Source organism: Triticum dicoccoides, chromosome 4A (genome assembly GCF_002162155.2).
Source record: "Triticum dicoccoides isolate Atlit2015 ecotype Zavitan chromosome 4A, WEW_v2.0, whole genome shotgun sequence".
Taxonomy (NCBI): Eukaryota; Viridiplantae; Streptophyta; class Magnoliopsida; order Poales; family Poaceae; genus Triticum; species Triticum dicoccoides.
Window position 1 is genome coordinate 193,506,604 of NC_041386.1, and position 9,447 is coordinate 193,516,050.

A 9,447-nucleotide genomic window follows, 5' to 3' on the forward strand; every position below is an offset into this window, starting at 1 on the left:
AATCGAGACTGGGATTTGTCACTCCGTATGACGGAGAGGCATCTCTGGGCCCACTCGGTAATGCATCATCATAATGAGCTCAATGTGATCAAGTGGTTGATCACGGGATCATGCATTATGGTACGAGTAAAGTGACTTGCCGGTAACGAGACTGAACAAGGTATTGGGATACCGACGATCGAGTCTCAGGCAAGTAACGTACCGATTGACAAAGGGAATTGTATACGGATTGATTGAATCCTCGACATCATGGTTCATCCGATGAGATCATCGAGGAGCATGAGGGAGCCAACATGGGTATCTAGATCCCGCTGTTGGTTATTGACTGGAGAGTCGTCTCGGTCATGTCTGCATGTCTCCCGAACCCGTAGGGTCTACACACTTAAGGTTCGGTGACGCCAGGGTTGTTAGGAAGACTTGTATGTGATTACCGAATGTTGTTCGGAGTCCCGGATGAGATCCCGGATGTCACGAGGAGTTCCAGAATGGTCCAGAGGTGAAGATTTATATGTAGGAAGTTGTCATATGGTCACCGGAAAGGTTCGGGGGCATATCGGTATTGTACCGGGGCCACCGGAGGGGTTCCGGGGGTCCACCGTGAGGGGCCACCTCTCTCGGAGGGCCTAATGGGCTGTAGAGGAAAGGGAACCAGCCCTACATGGGCTGGCTGCATCCCCCCCCCTTGGGCCCATGCGCCTAGGGTTGGGGGAAAACCCTAAAGGGGGCACCCCCCTTGCTTGGGGGGCAAGTCCCCTCCCCTTGGCCGCCGCCCCCCTCTAGATCTCATCTAGAGGGGGACGACCCCCTTCCTCCTTCCCCTATAAATAGAGGGGCAAGGGGAGGGATGCAGACAACATCCAAGGCGCAGCCCCTCCCCTCCCCAACACCTCTCCTCCTCCGTAAGAGCTTGGCGAAGCCCTGCCGGAGTACTGCAGCTTCACCACCACCACGCCGTCGTGCTGCTGTTGGAGCCCTCTTCCTCAACCTCTCCCTCCTCCTTGCCGGATCAAGGCGCAGGAGACATCCTTGTTAGGGAACGTAGCAGAAATTCAAAATTTTCTACGCATCACCAAGATCAATCTATGGAGTAATCTAGCAACGAGGGGAAGGAGAGTGCATCTACATACCCTTGTAGATCGCTAAGCGGAAGCGTTCAAGTGAATGGGGTTGATGGAGTCATACTCATCGTGATCCAAATCACCGATGATCCTAGTGCCGAACAGACGGCACCTCCGTTTTCAACACACGTACAGCCCGGTGACGTCTCCTGCGCCTTGATCTAGCAAGGGGAGAAGGAGAGGTTGGGGAAGACTCCATCCAGTAGCAGCACGACGGCGTGGTGGTGGTGGAGGAGCGCCGGACTCCATCAGGGCTTCTCCAAGCACTACGAGAGACGAGGAGGGAGAGGGGTAGGGCTGCGCCAACAGGGAGAGCAAATCACACGTCTTGGGCAGCCAATACCTCAAGTATATATAGGGGGAGGGGAGGGGCTGCGCCCCCACCTAGGTTTCCACCCCTAGGGGTGGCGGCCAGCCCTAGATCCCATCTAGGGTGGCGGCCACAAGGGGGAGAGGGGGAGGCGCACCTAGGGTGGGCCTTAGGGCCCATCTGCCCTAGGGTTTGCCCCCTTCCCCTCTTGGAGGCGCCTTGGGCCTTGGTGGGAGGCGCCCCAGCCCACCTAGGGGCTGGTCCCTTCCCACTATTGGCCCATGTAGGCCTCCGGGGCTGGTGGCCCCACTTGGTGGACCCCCGGACCCCTCCGGTGGTCCCGGTACACTACCGGTGATGTCCGGAACAATTTCGGTGGCCAAAACCATACTTCCTATATATCAATCTTTACCTCCGGACCATTCCGGAACTCCTCGTGACATCCGGGATCTCATCCGGGACTCCGAACAACATTCGGTAACCGCGTACATACTTTCCCTATAACCCTAGCGTCATCGAACCTTAAGTGTGTAGACCCTACGCGTTCGTGAGTCATGCAGACATGGCCGAGACAACTCTCCGGTCAATAACCAACAACGGGATCTGGATACCCATGTTGGCTCCCACATGCTCCACGATGATCTCATCAGATGAACCACGATGTCAAGGACTTAATCAATCCCGTATACAATTCTCTTTGTCTAGCGGTACGATACTTGCCCGAGATTCGATCGTCGATATCCTGATACCTTGTTCAATCTCGTTACTGGCAAGTCTCTTTACTCGTTCCGTAACACATCATCCCGTGGTCAACTCCTTGATCACATTGTGCACATTATGATGATGTCCTACCGAGTGGGCCCAGAGATACCTCTTCGTTTACACGAAGTGACAAATCCCAGTCTCGATTCGTGCCAACCCAACAGACACTTTCGGAGATACCTGTAGTGTACCTTTATAGCCACCCAGTTACGTTGTGACGTTTGGCACACCCAAAGCACTCCTACGGTATCCGGGAGTTGCACAATCTCATGGTCTAAGGAAATGATACTTGACATTAGAAAAGCTTTAGCAAACGAACTACACGATCTTTGTGCTCGGCTTAGGATTGGGTCTTGTCCATCACATCATTCTCCTAATGATGTGATCCCGTTATCAACAACATCCAATGTCCATGGTCAGGAAACCGTAACCATCTATTGATCAACGAGCTAGTCAACTAGAGGCTTACTAGGGACATGGTGTTGTCTATGTATCCACACATGTATCTGAGTTTCCTATCAATACAATTCTAGCATGGATAATAAACGATTATCATGAACAAGGAAATATAATAATAACCAATTTATTATTGCCTCTAGGGCATATTTCCAACAGTCTCCCACTTGCACTAGAGTCAATAATCTAGTTCACATCGCCATGTGATTAACACTCACAAGTCACATCGCCATGTGACCAACATCCAAAGAGTTTACTAGATTGAATAATCTAGTTCACATCACTATGTGATTAACACTCAATGAGTTCTGGGTTTGATCATGTTATGCTTGTGAGAGAGGTTGTAGTCAACGGGTCTTGCCATATTCAGATCCCTATGTATTTCACAAAACTTTATATCATAGATGCTGCTACCACGTTCCACTTGGAGCTATTCCAAATTATTGCTCCATTATACGTATCCGGTATCTCTACTTAGAGCTATCCGGATAGGTGTTAAGATTGCATCGACGTAACTCTTTATGTCGAACTCTTCATCACCTCCATAACCGAGAAACATTTCCTTATTCCTCCAAGGATAATTTTGACTGCTATCTGGTGATCCACTCCTAGATCACCTTTGTACCCTCTTGCCAGACATGTGGCAAGGTACACATCAGGTGCAGTACTCAGCGTGGCATACCGTATAGAGCCTATGATAAAAGCATAAGGGATGACCTTCGTCCTTCCTCTTTCTTCTGCTGTGGTCAATCTTCGAGTCTTACTCAACTTCACACCTTACAACTCAGGTAAGAACCCCTTCTTTGACTGATATATTTTGAACTCCTTCAAAAACATGTCAAGGTGTGCGTTCTTTGAAAGTATCATCAGGCGTCTTGATCTATCTCTATAGATCTTGATGCCCAATATGTAAGCAACTTTATCCAGGTCTTCCTTTGAAAATCACTCTTCAAACAACCGTTTATGCTTTCCAGTAATTCTACATCATTTTGGATCAACAATATGTCATCCACATATACTTATCAGAAATGTTGTAGTGCTCCCACTCACTTTCTTGTAAATACAAGTTTCTATCAAACATTGTATAAACCTAAAAGCTTTGATCACTCCATCAAAACATATATTCCGATTCTGAGATGCTTGCTCTAGTCCTTAGAAGGATTGCTAGACCCAGCATACCTTTTAGCATCCTTAGGATCGACAAAACCTTTTATTGTATCACATACAACTTTTCTTACGAAAACTGGTAAGAAAACTTGTTTGACATCCATCTGTAAGATTTCATAATCGAAAAATATAGCTAATGCTATCATGATTCCGACGGACTTAAGCATCGCTATGGGTGAGAAATTCTCATTGTAGTCAACTCCTTGAACTTGTGAAAAGACTCTTTCCCACAAGTCGAGCTTTATAGACGGTAACATTACCGCCCACGTCCGTCTTCTTCTTAAAGATCCATTTATCTCAATGGCTTGCCGATCATCGGGCAAGTCCACCAAAGTCCATACTTTGTTCTGATATATGGATCCTATCTCGGATTTCATGGCTTCTAACCATTTGTCGGAATACGGGCCCACCATCGCTTCTCCATAGTTCGTAGGTTCATTGTTGTCCAACAACATGACATCTAAGACAGGATCACCGTACCACTCAGGAGTAGTACATATCCTTGTCGACCTACGAGGTTCGATAGCAACTTGATCCGAAGCTTCATGATCACTATCATTAACTTCCTATTCAACAGACGTAGGTGCCACAGAAAACATCTTTCTGTGTTGCATCACTCTCTGGTTGAAGTAAAGGTTCGACAACCTCATCAAGTTCTATCTTCCTCCCACTCAATTCTTTCGAGAGTAACTCCTTCTCGAGAAAGGACTCGTTCTTAGCGACAAACAATTTGCCCTCGGATCTGAGATAGAAGGTATACCCAACTATCACCTTTGGGTTTCCTATGAAGATGTGTTTGTCCGCTTTTGGGTTCGAGCTTCTCCTGCTAAAGCCTTAAGCATCGTAGCCCCAAACATTAAGAAACGACAACTTTGGTTTCTTGCCAAACCAATGCTCATACGACATCATCTCAACGGACTTAGATGGTGTCCTATCTAAAGTGAATGCAGCTGTCTCTAACGCATAACCTCAAAATGAAAACGGTAGATTGGTAAGAGACATCATAGATCGCACCATATCTCATAGGGTTCGATTACGACGTCCGGACACACCATTACCTTGTGGTGTTCCAGGTGGCTTCAATTGTGAAACAATTCCACAATGTCTTAAGTGTTTGCCAAACTCATAACTCAGATATTCTCATTGATCAGATCGTAGGAATTTGATCTTCTTGTTATGATGATTCTTAACTTCACTCTGAAATCGCTTGAACTTTTCAAACGTTTTAGACTTGTGCTTCATTAAGTAAATATACCTATATCTACTCAAATCGTCAGTGAAGATGAGAAAATAGCGATATCCACCGCACGCTTCAATTCTCATTGGATCACACGCATCAGCATGTATGATTTCCAACAAGTCGCTTGCCCGTTTCATTGTACCTGATAACGGGGTCTTAGTCATCCTGCCCATGAGGCAAGGCTCGCATGTGTCAAGTGATTCAAAATCAAGTGACTCCAAACATCCATCGACATGGAGTTTCTTCATGCATCTTACACCAATATGACTTAAGCGGTAGTGCCACGAGAAAGTGGTGCTATCATTATTAACTCTACATCTTTTGGCGTGAACATGTGTATTACCACGACCGAGATTCAATGAACCATTCACATAGGGTGCATGACCATGAAAGGTATCATTCATGTAAACAGAATAACCATTATTCTCTAACTTAAATGAATGACCGTATTGCAATGAACATGATCTAATCATATTCATGCTCAACATAGACACCTGATAACATTTATCTAGGTTCAATACTAATCCCGAAGGCAGATGGAGCGTGCGATGGTGATCTCATCAACTTTGGAAACACTTCCAACACACATTGTCACCTCGCCCTTAGCCAGTCTCCGTTTAGTCCGTAGCTTTTGCTTCAAGTCACCAGTAATAGCAACTGAACCGGTATCCAATACCCAGGTGCTACCAGGAGTACTAGCGAGGTACACATTAATAACACGTATATACTTTGTTGAAGTTGCCAGCCTTCTTATCTACCATGCATTTGGGGTAATTCCGCTACCAGTGACCGTTCCCCTTACAATAGAAGCACTTAGTCTCGGTTTGGGTTCAACCTTGGGTTCCTTCACTGGAGCGGCAACTGGTTTGCCATCCATGAAGTTTCCCTTCTAGCCCTTGCCCTTCTTGAAACCAGTGGTCTTGTTAAACCATCAACACTTGATGCTCCTTCTTTGATTTCTACCTTTTGCGGTCTTAAGCACCGCGAACAGCTCCGGGATCAACTCCATCCCTTGCATGTCATAGTTCATCATGAAGATCTAGTAGCTTAGTGCTAGTGTCTAGAGAACTCTATCAATCACTATCTTATCCGGAAGTTTAACTCCCACTTGATTTAAGTGATTGTTGCACCCAGACATTCTGAGCACATGCTCACTAGCTGAGCTATTCTCCTCCATCTTGTTGGCAAAAGAACTTGTTAGAGGTCTCATACCTCTCAACACGGGCATGAGCTTGAAATCCCAATTTCAGCTCTTTGAACATCTCATATGTCTTATGGCGTTCAAAACGTCATTCGAATCCCGATTCTAAGTCGTAAAGTATGGTGCACTAAACTATCAAGTAGTCATCAGGATGTGTCTGTCAGGTGTTCACTTGGGGCGGTGCTTGCGCCGCCGCTTTGGCTGCTTCTCGAGGGAACAAGCTTTCAGTGCGTCCTTCCGTTCCTTGTCGCCGTCTTCTTTTGGTGTGTCCACCATGTATACGTCATACGACGAGGTGGCTTTCCAGTGCCCTATAGGTGCTGGCTCATGTTCGTCTCCTACATTGTCGTCCATACCGTCGATGTCTTTGGAGTCGAAGTCGAGCATGTCGGTTAAATCATTGACAGTGGCTACAAAGTGGGTGATGGGTGGGCGCCGAATTTCTTCGTCGTCCGTATCCCAGTCCTATTGGCCATAATCCGGCCAGGGCTCTCCTGACAAAGAGAGAGACCTTAGTGAATTCAGAATGTCGCCGAAGGGCGAGTGCTGAAAGATATCCGCAGCGGTGAATTCCATGATCAGCGCCCAATCGGATTCAATTGGCAGGGGCGCGGATGGTTCGGGGTCTGGAGGAGAGTCCGGCACCTTGGAGTCACGGGCTGCGCAGAGGATTATGCTGGTGTTTGGCTCGATCGCCGTCGAGACTGCAGCCCCTAAGGCGGTGTCTAGCCACCCGTCCTCGATTGGCGCAGCTGGCTCCGAGCTAAGGGTCAGAGCTGATGCGGGCGCAGCCTCTGGGGTACCGTCCAATGGCAGAGCTAGGTCATACCTATCACGACAGTGCGGCGCGCCCGGCTGTGGCTCGAATCCGTCGAAGATCAAGTCCCCACGGATGTTGGCCGTGTAATTCAAACTTCCAAATCTGACTTGGTGGCCAGGGGCATAGCTTTCAATCTGCTCTAGATGGCTAAGCGAATTAGCCGGCAGTGCAAAGCCGCCGAATACGAAGATCTGTCCGGGGAGAAAAAGTCTCACCCTGGACCGCATCGCTATCGATGATAGTAGAAGCCATCAAGCCTAACGGCGACGACACAGAGGAACTCTCAATGAAAGCACCAATGTCGGTGTCAAAACCGGCGGATCTCGGGTAGGGGGTCCCGAACTGTGCGTCTAGGCCGGATGGTAACAGGAGGTAAGGAACACGAAGTTTTACCCAGGTTCGGGCCCTCTTGATGGAGGTAAAACCCTACGTCCTGCTTGATTAATATTGAAGATATGGGTGTTACAAGAGTAGATCTACCACGAGATCAGAGAGGCTAAACCCTAGAAGCTAGCCTACGGTATGATTGTATGTTGTGATTGTTGTCCTATGGACTAAAACCCTTCGGTTTATATAGACACCGAAGAGGGTTAGGGTTACACAAGGTCGGTTACAAAGGAGGAGATATCCATATACGTATTGCCTAGCTTGCCTTCCACGCCAAGTAGAGTCCCATCCGGACACGAGACGAAGTCTTCAATCTTGTATCTTCATAGTCTAACAGTCCGGCCAATGGAGATAGTCCGGTTGTCCGGAGACCCCCTAATCCAGGACTCCCACACTTGGGTAGCTATTTTTAGCCTTAGGATCTTTTATCACGGGTAGCTCATAAAACAATCTTTGCAAAGTAGGGTGAGTACGAATGAATCTATGTTCAAATTCTAGAACTAATGCTGAAACAACTTCCGCATAAGTTTTAGTTTTTTGAGTATGGGAGCATCATCAAGAGGCAAATTGCCTACACAATTAAAAAATTCTTGTATATGTTCATTTCCCATAAAATTTCCTTGTCCCAAAACGAAAGTTTTAAAATTTCCTGAATGTCCAATTTTAGGAGTCAGGCCATCATCAGTTTCTACCATGCCAAAGTCACTCATGATGATGAGTTCAGCCAAACAAAAGACCGGGAGGAATAAGGGCGAATAAAAAGGCAAATATTTTTGTGTTTTTCTGAAAATCATTTTAGAAGTGGGGGAGAGGAAAACGAGAGGCAAATGGCAAATAATGTAATGCAAGAGATGAGAGTTTATGATGGGTACTTGGTAGGCTTGATGTAGACCTCCCCGGCAATGGCGCCAAAAATTATTCCTGCTACTTCTTGAGCTTGCATTGGTTTTTTCCATGAAGAGGAAAGGGTGATGCAGCAAAGTAGAGATAAGTATTTCCCTCAGTTAGAGAACCAAGGTATCAATCCAGTAGGAGGTACAAGCAAGTCTCCAATCTATGCACCTTCACAAACAATCAAACACTTGCACCCAACGCGGTAAAGGGGTTGTCAATCCCTTCATGGTCAATTGCAATGGTGAGATCTGATAGAGATAGATATAAAAGATTACTAAAACATAAAAAAATAAAAAAATTGCAGCAAGGTATTTTGGGGTTTTTTGGTTTATAGATTTGAAAGTATATGATGGAAAATAGTCCCGAGGGCCATAGGTTTCACTAGAGGCTTCTCTCTTGAAGGCAAAGAATATGGTGGGTGAACAAATTACTCTCGAGCAATTGATAGAAAAATGCAAAGTTATGACTATATCCAAGGAAATGATTATGCATATAGGCATCACATCCATGTCAAGTAGACCGACTCTTGCTTGCATCTACTACTATTACTCCACACATCGACTGCTATCCAACACGCATCTAGAGTATTAAGTTCATAAAGAACGGAGTAACGCCTTAAGTAAGATGACATGATGTAGAGGGATAAACTCAAGCAATATGATGAAAAACCCATATTTTTATCCTTGATGGCAACAATACAATACATACCTCGCTACCCCTACTATGTCACTGGGTGAGGACACCGCAAGATTGAACCCAAAACTAAGCACCTCTCCCATTGAAAGAAATACCAATCTAGTTGGCCAAACCAAACGGATAATTCGAAGAGAAATACAAAGATATCAAATCATGCATATAAGAATTCAGAGAAGATTCAAATAATATTCATAGACAATCTGATCATAAATCCACAATTCATCGGATCTCGACAACACACCGCAAAAGAATATTACATCGGATAGAACTCCAAGTACATCGAGGAGAACATGGTATTGAAGATCATAGAGAGAGAGAGAGAGAGAAGAAGCCATCTAGCTACTAGCTATGGACCCGTAGGTCTGAGGTAAACTACTCACGCTTCATCGGAGGGGC